The sequence below is a fragment of the Spea bombifrons genome, chromosome 1, assembly GCF_027358695.1.
Source record: "Spea bombifrons isolate aSpeBom1 chromosome 1, aSpeBom1.2.pri, whole genome shotgun sequence".
Classification (NCBI taxonomy): domain Eukaryota; kingdom Metazoa; phylum Chordata; class Amphibia; order Anura; family Pelobatidae; genus Spea; species Spea bombifrons.
Window position 1 is genome coordinate 96,660,963 of NC_071087.1, and position 11,580 is coordinate 96,672,542.

The window sequence follows — 11,580 nt, forward strand, 5'->3', positions numbered from 1 at the left end:
GAACTGAGGCAAGGCAGGGAAAAACAGATATGCAGCTCCGCAGCCTGGATGGACCCTGACAGTATCCCCCTCCGAATGAGCGGCCTCCGGATGCGAAGAGAAACATCAACAGAATGAAGACCCGCTCTCTGACGGGAGAACTGTTTGAACAAGTCAACCCAGGAACCAGCATACTCAGGATTCTGAAATCTCTTCAGAAGGAGTCCTTCGACGACCAGCACTACCGCTTAACAGACAAACCTCCTCCAAAACAGGAATCAGCATATCTGACAGGAATGAGGAAGCCGTTTCTTGCAAACGCTCCTCTGACACAGAAGTCAGCATATCTGAACGGAAATGAGGAAGCTGTCTCTAGCGGACTTTCAGGTTCAAGCGAAGGTACTCTCATAGTAAGGGAACCCATGCAGACCAGAAGAAGAGACCACCAGATGACCGGAACAGTGCTTAGCAGACGGACCTCCTCCAAGACAGGAATCAGGAACAAAGGTTAAAGGGACAAGACACCCCTCGGCCGGGGCTCAGGACAGGACACCCCTCGGTTGGGGCTCAGGACAGGACACCCCGCTCCCATTATCTGCGCAGATCATAGATCGATTTCTACATCCGTTTAAAGTCATGACATGCCAGGCACGTCAATTGTCGCCAACAGGATGTTTTTCTGTGACATGTCTGGCACATCAAATGTTGTCAAGGGGTTAAGTTCTTCCCCTCCAAGAAAGAAGACAGAGTTAGGAATCTGATGAGAAAAGCCAGATCATTATGTTGGAACATGAACAAGCAATCCAACCCAGTCAGCATTTAATATTGTTTAGAAGAGCAAGGATTTTCTCTTGTTTATACACTGCTGTAATGTGCCTAATTCTGGACCAATGATAAAGCTAAGCCATTTGTACTTCATCTAGGTTGTTTACTGTGAAACTTGAAAGACTTTGAGTAAAACCTTGATCCCAGAACAAGGTACCAAAAGATAGAAGTACTTTTGCCACAATATATTACACTTTAAACATCCTTTATAGAAAAAAAGGTTTAATATCAAATTTTACAGCAAGACAGGAGGCTTCATATTTTGCATAACCTTCTTTACTGAATAACCTCCAGCAGCAAAGGAGTTAACAACCATCATAAAAGAACCAATCAAAACAGACATGACTCTATATCAGTCCCAACATCTAGCAACTCCTCCTCTTTCTTTGCTGCTTGACCTCCAGGTGAGCAATTTCCAATTACAGTCCTTATCTTATTTTAAGATATTCATTGATTTATTATTGTTTTCACATTTATAGATTATTTTCTTTGGGTTAGGCCTTTTCATTTGGTTTCTTTCTATTCTGACCGCTTGTTTTTCAGTTTAGCCTTTTGTTTCATTTCTATGGTACTATTTTTTTCGGCTAGGCCTTTTTCCCGTATTTAATTTCCTTATTTATTTTGTTTCCGCTATTTTTCTTACCTTTGTGGGTTTTTTTCCGTTCACCGCGCGGTTGTATTCTCTGCCGCGTAGCTCTCTGCAGTGGCTGCAGAGAGCAGCGGCGGTTTCGCGCGCTTTTTTATTTTAGCTGCGTACCTCGCGGCTCTCCGCTCCTGCTGCGTCACGCGGCGGTTTTCCCTTCTTGGGAGACCCGCCGCGTGTCTTTTCTATTGCGGTGCGGTGCAGTGCACCGCCCGTGAATAGATCTCGGCTGGGTGACGGCTCGCGGAGAGATCAATTAGATTTCTCCGCGGGCGCGTCTCCTGCTCACGGTGTGGTGCCGTTTTCACCGCCTTCGTGTAGCGGCCATCTTTTCTGTCCTGCATTTGGATGCTTACGGCATCCATTTTGTAGGCTTCTGGGCCCTGCTGCACTTGTTATTCTTTATTGCAGGGCCTGTAGGTCGCATTTCACGGCGGTTTTGTGCCGTTTATGTTGATTTTTATTTGCTTTATTCATTATTTATGTTTTAATTAAAATTGTTAAAAAAAAAAAAAAAAAAAAAAAAAAAAATTTTCTTTTCTATGCAGCCCTGACCTTTGAGTCCTGCCTGAGCACAGTGTGTATCCCTGCTTTATTTGAGGGTAACCCCCTCTATATATATATTGAGGGTAGCCCCCTCTACATTGATTGACCCTACCCGGGCCCCATGGTTGGTGGTTCCTGAGGGATTCCCTCTCCACCTTTATATTGCCTCTGCTTTCGTCTCAGGGTGAACCCCTGAGCCATTACACGGTGTGGCTGCCTTGTGGGCGAACCCCACTTTTCCCTATTTGTTCATCACTGCCACTCTATCTCACCAAATCCCTTACTTTGTGTTTTCCAGACTACAACTAATATACCTGGAAACATGGCAGATGATTTTGAGACGCCACTACCGGCGGCCCTTCAAGCTTGGCTTCGCTCAGCCCTGACTGCGGCTCTACCAAATGCCTTAGCAGAGACACAATCAGCCCGTCAGACACAGACTGTGTCATCTCTACCGAGGGGCGAGGACTCGGATGCTGAAGACTCTCCAGAACAGGAAGTCTCTCGCAAACGCTCCAGGGGTGATGTCCCCTTATCATCAGGCAAGGGGAAAGCCCCGCTTCAGAAATCCACTGTTGCTCCTTTGTCCATGGCTCCTGATCCTGCCGATTCTCCTACCAGGGACCCGGCGAATGATTTTGAGGTTCTGGACGAATACCAGGCTGGTTCCTCCAGCTTTGAGTCTCCATTTTTTGATTTTGGCCGGGATCCGTCTCCTGACCGCCCTAAAGCTTCCACCTCAGGACCGGACGCACCTTTTGACGTATCAGACGCGCTGGGTTGCCCGCTTTTTGACCCACGGGCCCTTCGTCATCCACGTTCGGCCGAGTGGACTCCGTCCGCCCATATAGCGGAATTTATGCGTTTCTGGCTTAGACGCCCCTTGGATAAGGAGGTTCGCCAGCGTTTACGGTCTGAATGCCCAAGACCCACTTTGCCTGAGAAGGTGTCGAACACCCCAGAGTTTGATCAGTCGTTTATAACATTCCTCTCTGGCACTGGACGTGACCCCAGAAAGGGCATCGAGCAAGGCTTACGGGCGGCACAGGATAAATTGCTGGACACTACCGGCCCAATGGCTCAGGTCTTTCAGATGGCCGACGAGGCCTTGACAGCGGGCACCCCTCTAGATGCCCACCTGGTCCGTGAATGGATCCAAAGAGCTTTCTGCCTTATCGGGAATGCTAATTGTGCCATCTCGGCGGAACGGCGGAAAGCCGCTCTCTTCAAGTTGGATGCGAAACTCGCTGACTTGGCTCCCAAGGAACTGGGCCCTGAAGCAAATGGCCTTCTCTTCGGGGAGAAGTTCATGAAGAATCTCAGCCAGCATGTGAATGTCTTCACTTCGCTGAACAAGGCTCGTTCCTCCATGAAAAGAGTTTTCCGTCAAGGAGACCGTTTTTCCTACAGAGCTGGTCGGCAGAGGGGTCGTGCCACCAGCAGAGTTGCCTTCGGCTCCAGGCCCCAGTTTCCTCACGCCTCCACGACCTACCGGTCCCAAGACCGCACCCCATTTTCCCGCGGTTCCTTCAGAGGCAGAGGTTCCTCCACCTACCGAGGGAAGACTTCGGCAGGTAAGAGTTTGTACGCCTTTTCCCCTTATTCCGGTAGCGGGCAGGCTAGCACATTTTTCCCACGCATGGGCGGCGCTCACATCAGACCCTTGGGTTCTAGAGACAGTAGCGGGGTTTCGCTTAGAGTTTGTTTCTCCTCCTTGTCAGGTCGCCCCTCCCTTTTCCCCGCGCTTGCCGTGCAGCTCCAGAGACCTTATCCATGCGGAGCTGGCCTCCCTGCGCGTGAAGGGTGCTATAGAGCGGGCCCGCGGCCCTCCTTGTTTCATCAGCAATATTTTTCTGGTGACAAAGAAGTCCGGGGAGTTCCGCCCCGTTATAAATCTCCGTTCCCTGAACACACTAGTAGTTTACCGTCATTTCAAGATGGAGGGTATCCATCTTTTGCGGGATCTGCTCCGCGAGAACGATTGGTTCACGCGGTTGGATTTAAAAGACGCTTATCTGACGGTTCCGGTCCACTCAGAACACAGGAGGTATCTCCAGTTTCATTGGAAGGACCTTCTCTGGCAATTTACCTGTCTCCCGTTCGGCCTCAGCTCGGCTCCGTGGTGTTTCACGAAGCTTCTGAAGCCGGTCATGGAGTTCCTTCGCGCTCGCGGCGTTCGGTGCATCGTCTATCTGGACGATTTGCTCCTCATGGCTCCCGACAGAGAATCTCTCATTCGGGACACGACCCTGGCAGTCCGACTATTCCAGGACCTCGGATTTATAATCAACGAGACCAAGTCGGTCCTCGTCCCTACACAGTCCATTCAGTTCCTTGGATTCACCGTGGATTCTGTTGCGGCAATGCTTCGCTTACCACGGGACAAGGTTCTGGCTATCAAAAAGGAGATTCGAAAAATTCTTCGATCTCCTTCTGTCTCCCTCAGGTCACTGGCGCGCGTCATAGGTCTTTTATCGGCCTCCATTCAGGCCATATTTCCCGGTCCCTTGCACTATCGGGCTCTTCAGAGGTTGAAGACTCGGCACCTTCGGACGTCGGGTTCCTACGACCTTTTCGTTCCCCTTTCCGACGAAGCGCGGCTGGAGCTTCGCTGGTGGCTCTCCCACATGGACGCCTGGAATGGCCGGGCCATTTTTGGCTCGGCTCCAGATCTCGTCCTAGAATCGGACGCCAGCCTGCTTGGCTGGGGTGCGGTTTGCGACGACACGGCGACAGGGGGTCTCTGGTCAGACGACGAACGCGGTCTTCACATAAATTGTTTAGAACTCATAGCGGGTTCTTTTGCCGTCCGCAGCTTCACCAAGGCGGTCACTCATTGTTCACTTGTCCTCCGTATGGACAATGTGTCCGCGGTCCGGTACATCAACCGGCTTGGGGGCACAAGGTCTCGACTCCTGACGGAGCTCACCAAAGAGCTCTATCAGTATTGTCTGGACAATCACCTGTCCATTCGGGCGGAGTACCTCCCCGGCAAGGACAATTTGGTGGCGGATTGGTTTTCGCGCCATTGGAGGGATGCCAGCGACTGGCGTCTTCTTCGGGGGGTATTTCTGTCCCTGGATCACTCCCGGGGTCCTTTTCACCTGGACCTCTTTGCCTCCAGGATGAACCGCCAGACGGAAGATTTCTTCAGCTGGCTTCCGGACCCTCTTTCCCTGGCGGCGGACGCCTTCCTCCAGACCTGGCCCCCTCTGGGCGCCTATGCATTTCCCCCATTCTCCATGATTCTGCGCACGCTCCACTACCTCTCCAGGCAGGGTGTTACGGTTCTTGTGATCACTCCGTTTTGGAGGACTCAGCCGTGGTTCCCGTTGCTTCTGGAGTTGTCCTGCGAGGACCCTCTTCTCCTCCCCTCCTCTCCGGACCTGATCCTGGACCCGGAGGGGAACCCTCATCCCCTGATTCTTCAGGACCACCTGGCACTAGTGGCTTGGCTGGTTTCAGGGGATCCTGGAATGTGCCGGGCCTATCGGCAGCGGCTAGGGAATTGCTTTGGGGCTCTTGGGCCCCTGGAACTCGGAAGTCCTATCTCCTGGCCTGGGGTGTGTGGTGTCGCTGGTGTTTGGAACACAATTTCGATCCCGTTACGGCTCCTGTAGTAGCTGTACTTAACTTTTTTGCGCACCTTTATTCTCAGGGAAAGTCTTACCGGTCCATTAATTTGTTCCGGTCGGCTATCTCTGCAGCCCACGTTCCCGTTGCTGGTCTCGGCGTCGGTAAGGATCCCTCTGTGTGTCGCCTCCTCCGAGGGATCCGTATTTCTCGCCCCCCTTCGGCGCGCTATTCCGCCTTTTGGGATGTCTCGAGTGTCCTGGACTTCCTTGAGACATGGCCGGATAATTCCTGTTTGTCTTTACGTCAGCTTTCCGCTAAGACGGCTCTGTTGTTATGTCTGGTTTCCTTTCGTCGGGTTTCCGATATCCGGGCTTTTGACGTTGACTCTTTTTCCTTTTCGCCAGTCGGTGTTTCCGTCTCTGTTTCGCGTCGAACTAAGTCTAATTCGGTCTCTGTTTCGTACCCTTACTTCCCCGATAGACCTAGACTTTGCGTTGCTCAGTCTGTTAAGGCTTACCTTTGCGCGTCTCGACCCTTTCGTAGCTCTTCCTCGGGTCCGCTTTTTATTTCCTATGTCCGTCCGCTTCGTCCTGTATCTGCTCCGACTTTGGCCAGGTGGATTAGATGGATCCTTGGCCTGGCTGGAGTTGAGCCTTCGTTTGGGGCTCATTCGGTTCGGGGCGCAGCCGCCTCGGCGGCTTTGTCTCTCGGGAGTTCTCTGGCCGATGTCCTTTCGGCTGCTGATTGGTCCCGGGAGTCCACTTTTCGTACCTTTTATTTTCGCCCTCAACCGCATGCTTCCTGCGCTCTGTTGCGGCGTTAAAATTGCAAAATATGAAGCCTCCTGTCTTGCTGTAAAATTGGGGATTAATCTAGCCTTGGTGCAGTATTAATCTAAATTTTATTAAAGACAGGAGGCGAGTATTTTCCCCCCCTTTCTATGCCCTCCCTATTTGTTTTGGGGGGATATGTCTAGAGTTGTCCCTGCTCCGCTATGTTTTACAGTTCTGTTGGGGATGTCTCTTTTGTGCCTGGTATTGTCACTTTGCTTCTATTTTTCAGGCCGTTCTGCTACTCTTTGAGTATCCCGGATCCAAGGTCCTGTTTACCGGCGGATTTCCTGTTGGTTCTGCGGTTTCTGTTCCTATCTCCGGCTGTTCGGTGGTTTGCCCTTCCTGTTCGGCATCACCGCAAAGAAAGAGGAGGAGTTGCTAGATGTTGGGACTGATATAGAGTCATGTCTGTTTTGATTGGTTCTTTTATGATGGTTGTTAACTCCTTTGCTGCTGGAGGTTATTCAGTAAAGAAGGTTATGCAAAATACTCGCCTCCTGTCTTTAATAAAATTTAGATTAATACTGCACCAAGGCTAGATTAATCCCCAATTATACATCTAATGCTTAGTTGTTGAGTATAAAGTTGTTCAAAGAAATCATGTTGACCTTGTAATTTCTTTCCATGTTGTTTCTAATGCAATGCACTTGTATTTGATTTAACACCTTTCTTTTCTTCCATGTTTTTTTCACATTTATTTCAGCAAGCTGTTTTTCAATAATTAAGGAAGAAACCCCTAAGTCTGCATTAGCTTATCTGCCAACACGTTCAGCAAAGAATGATTTATCATTGCAAAAGACATGCTTCAAAGTTTGTCCATACTGTGACATCTGCTACATGAGTTTTTTTCTGACCATGCAAGCACATAATGCTAATGTCATGCAGGGATGTAACTGTGTTGTACCAGACTGACAGAACGTATACTCAAAAGCAGCATATGTCATGTTGATATGTTAACCATGTAGCAAGGGTATAGTTGAGGGATATAACATTTTCAAATTGTACATAGTGTAAATTGTTTATATTATTGCTGAAATAGGGATTTAAAGCATTTGATCAATGGAAACTTGAGTCTAGGTTAAACGCAGAGAGTTCCCAGACACACTATATGAGAGAAAGTATGTGGACACCCCTACTAATTATTGGGTTTAGATGTTTAAGCCACACCCATAGCTAAAATCAAGCATATAGTCATACCATCTCCATAGACAAACGTTGGCAGTAGAATGGGTCATTCTGAAGAGCGAGTGACTTTAAACATGGCACTGTCATAGGATGTGGAATTTTGCCCTGCTAGATTTGCCCTTGTACACTGTAAGCACTCTTAATGTGGAGTGTGAATCTATAGAAGCTGTTGATCATTCAGATGGCCTAATTAGGATGCTGGCTGAGTATTGTGAGCAAAGTTTATACACTGCTCCGAAAAGGTGGGTTTCAGAATGTTTATACAAGGGTTTTTATGAGCCCAGAACCTGATTGTTAGAGTGCATCAGGTGCTATGCCCAGGGTGTTGGTGCCCCTGAATAAAGCGAATAACTGTTCACAAGAGGTTATAAATGAGCAGCATAGACTACGGTCACTGGAAAAACAAGCTGGGATCTTAACTTGCAGTTCTGTAATGGCAGCAGGGCTGTCAACCTAGGGTACAGGCGGAGGTTGGAAAACTGCTGGGGGTGGTACTGGAACACCTTGTAGTCCATGGAGCAGAGCTTATAAGGCACTTTGGGTTTCTTGCATGCCTTGTACAGATTTGCAAGAGGAGGGATGTCTTTTCCTTTTGCACCAGTACGTGTTATTGTACGTGAATTAAATTATTTTTACTGCCTATGATTTTAAAAATGCTACAGAATCTGTTATTCTAATTTAATGTAGGAGAGTTTGCTAATATCATCTCTAGTTCATTGGGTTAACCCTTAACGTGACTGACCACTGATCCATTTGACAATGACTGGAGTTACATTTACAAAATTACTTGCTTGGAGGCAAAATAATGCCCATTATTCATGTATTTCACTGCATCATTTTACAATGGTGTAATATTTTTGCATAATTGCTTAAATTCTGGCAGGAAACGTGTTAATGTTATAACAGAAAGAAGCTGAAAAGCTATATTACATAGATAATTGTAACTAAATGAAATTGTTGTAACATTTCACAAGCTTTTACATTCATTAAGTCTAAAGGGATAAGCAATCAATTTACCTCACTGTGTAGTTTGTAATTTATATGGTACCATTATACGCCTTCTGAGAACATAGCTATACTGTTGAGAAAAACAACATATTTATGATGTAATTAAAAAAAGAAAATGAATCGAGTTTGTTTGTTAACTTGAACATGTTGACTCATCAAAATTGACACTGGATTAATTTTTTTGACTAAGTGTAATTTTCTGTTTTTTTTTTTGCTCTAATAAATGAGTTTGCTCTAATCTTTGTGAAAACAAGGGGAACTAGATAACTTATTACATCCTTTTGCTCCCATGGACATTTTTTTTTATCCCAGGATAACTTGAGCATTTTGTTATTTTTATATGGAGTACAATAAATATAAAAAGCTTACACATTTTAGATAAAAAAAACGCTTTGTATAGATAATATTACATACAGGTATTTTTGTGTTTTGAAAGGAGATATGATGTTACAAAATGCATGAAAGTCTTGAAATTAAGTAAATTTTCTTAAGTTATGAAATTAAGTTGAATTTTTCTTAAAATATGATAGCTGTGTGATCCTCTTTTCGTAGGAAACTTTGGGACAATGCTCTTAACTTTTTTCAGTGTTGCTATTTAGCTGTAATTTTCTTCTTTCTCATTTTGTGCATCCACACACATTATATATATATTAGTTTTTTTCAGGACAAGCAAGTCTTTCTTTAGATACCATTATTTTTATCATATCATCTAATATACTATTAATGATAAAATATGGTGGGGGGTTTTGTTAAAAAAGGACTTTTCTCACTTTTATTTGAAAAAATCTTTTACTCATCTGCAAAAACTAATGAAAAATCTGCTAAATAGATTCTACTATTTGTCCTGAGTTTAGAAATACCCAATGTTTTAGTTTTTTGCTTTTTTCTGCAAGTTATTGGGCAATAATTACAAGTAGCGTTTTGCTATTTCAAAACCATTTTTCCTGAAATCTGGTCATTCTGCCTCAAGTGCTATTTTGGGTATCTTTGAAGCTGACCAATGCAATTTACCCCATTAAACCATGCATTTTTTGAAAAGGAGACACCCCAGGGTATTTCAAATTCTGGCATTTTAACCCATTCCATGCACTAATTTTACCATAAGCCTTTGTCAAACTTTATGGTAGTAATTGTTTTGTATTTCATGTGTACATTTACCACTTCTGGAACATGTCACTGTCAAACATCCCAATATGTGTTCAGTAACATCTCCTGAGTACAACGATACCCCCATGCATGGGTTTGTTGGGTTATTTGGGAGGTAAAAGGCTACCTTTTGAAGTGTGCATTTTTTAGCATTAAGACATCTGGTCAGTCTGTGCCCATGTCCCATATTTGGGACATCTTTGAAGCCGGCCAATTGAATTTACCACAGCAAATCATATATTTTTTTTAAGTTTTGTGAAGATATAGCGCTAATTGTAGGACTTGGTACCATTTTCTTTTATTTTTGAAATCCGAAATCGGGCAGGGGCGTCCAACATGCGGCCCGCGGGCCAAATGTGGCCCGCGAGACCTCTAGGTGCGGCCCGCGTAAGATCGGCAGCCAGGGCAACCGATCTTACGCGAGCCGCACCTCAAGCCCTGCTACTTACTTGTGGGAGGGTCTTCTGGACTGCACAGAGGAAGCGGAGTTCACGTGACATCCTACTTCCTCTGTGCTTTAGCAGAGGGAGGCCGCGCCCCCTGCTGAAGTCTGTGAGGGGCATTGAGGAGCTGCAGTGCAGGTAAGGGGGTGGGGAGGGTGTTTGAATGAGTGTGTGTGATTGAGGGAATGAATCTGTGAATGAATGATTATATGAATAAATGAGTGTGTGTGTGTGATAGCATGGATGTGTAAGTGCTGGAACCTAGGCATGATGGGACTGTGATTGCTGTTAGCAATCACACTCCTATCATGCCAAGTCAGCCAGTACATGCTGAAACCTGGCCAGCTGCCCCCCTTGTGTAGTGATGCTGCCAGCAGTATGGGGTCTGCACTTACAGCCACCCTGTACCAGCATGTACTGGCTGACTTGGCATGATAGGAGTGTGATTGCTAACAGCAATCACAGTCCCATAATGCCTAGGTTCCAGCATTTACTGGATGGATGTGTAAGTGCTGGAACCTAGGCATGATGGGACTGTGATTGCTGTTAGCAATCACACTCCTATCATGCCAAGTCAGCCAGTACATGCTGAAACCTGGCTAGCTGTCCCCCTTGTGTATTGAGGCTGCCAGCAGTATGGGGTCTGCACATCACTTACAGCCACCCTGTACCAGCGTGTATTGGCTGACTTGGCATGATAGGAGTGTGATTGCTAACAGCAATCACAGTCCCATCATGCCTAGGTTCCAGCATTTACTGGATGGATGTGTAAGTGCTGGAACCTAGGCATGATGGGACTGTGACTACTGTTAGCAATCACACTCCTATCATGCCAAGTCAGCCAGTACATGCTGAAACCTAGCTAGCTGCCCCCCTTGTGTAGTGATGCTGCCAGCAGTATGGGGTCTGCACATCACTTACAGCCACCCTGTACTAGCATGTACTGGCTGACTTGGCATGATAGGAGTGTGATTGCTAACAGCAATCACAGCGAGCACAGTCCCATCATGCCTAGGTACCAGCATTTACTGGTTGCCTGGGTATGATAGGAGTGTGATTGCTGTTAGCAATCACACTCCTATCATGCCAAGTCATATTGCTAATTTTGTCCAGTTGTGTGTTACCTACTTTTATTAAAAATGTGAGTTTTTATTATTATTTTTAAAGGTGGGGGTCATTTTTGGTTTTGGCTAAGTGAACCCTGAATGTTTTGGTCCAGAATTTTCATTTTAGTTCATCCCTAGAATAAATCTAGGGAATCTTGAATTTGTAGTCGCAAAACTTTCTAGGCCCAGAAATCAGTGAGAGGAAGGTTTTGTGTCATTTTACTTTATTTTAATCTGCATATGTTATTAAAGGCCATATTTTTTGTCACACTGAAAACTGAGTGCGGCCC

The 11,580-nt window shown here is 46.3% G+C and overlaps 1 long non-coding RNA gene across 1 annotated transcript; it reads left to right on the forward strand.

The window, feature by feature from the left end:
• The first annotated feature begins 3,510 nt into the window (after window positions 1-3,510).
• On the forward strand, window positions 3,511-6,889 carry LOC128474281 (uncharacterized). The gene is made up of 2 exons (XR_008346338.1): window positions 3,511-3,567; window positions 6,632-6,889. It is a non-coding gene; the product is annotated as an uncharacterized LOC128474281 (long non-coding RNA).
• The last annotated feature ends 4,691 nt before the right edge of the window (window positions 6,890-11,580 follow it).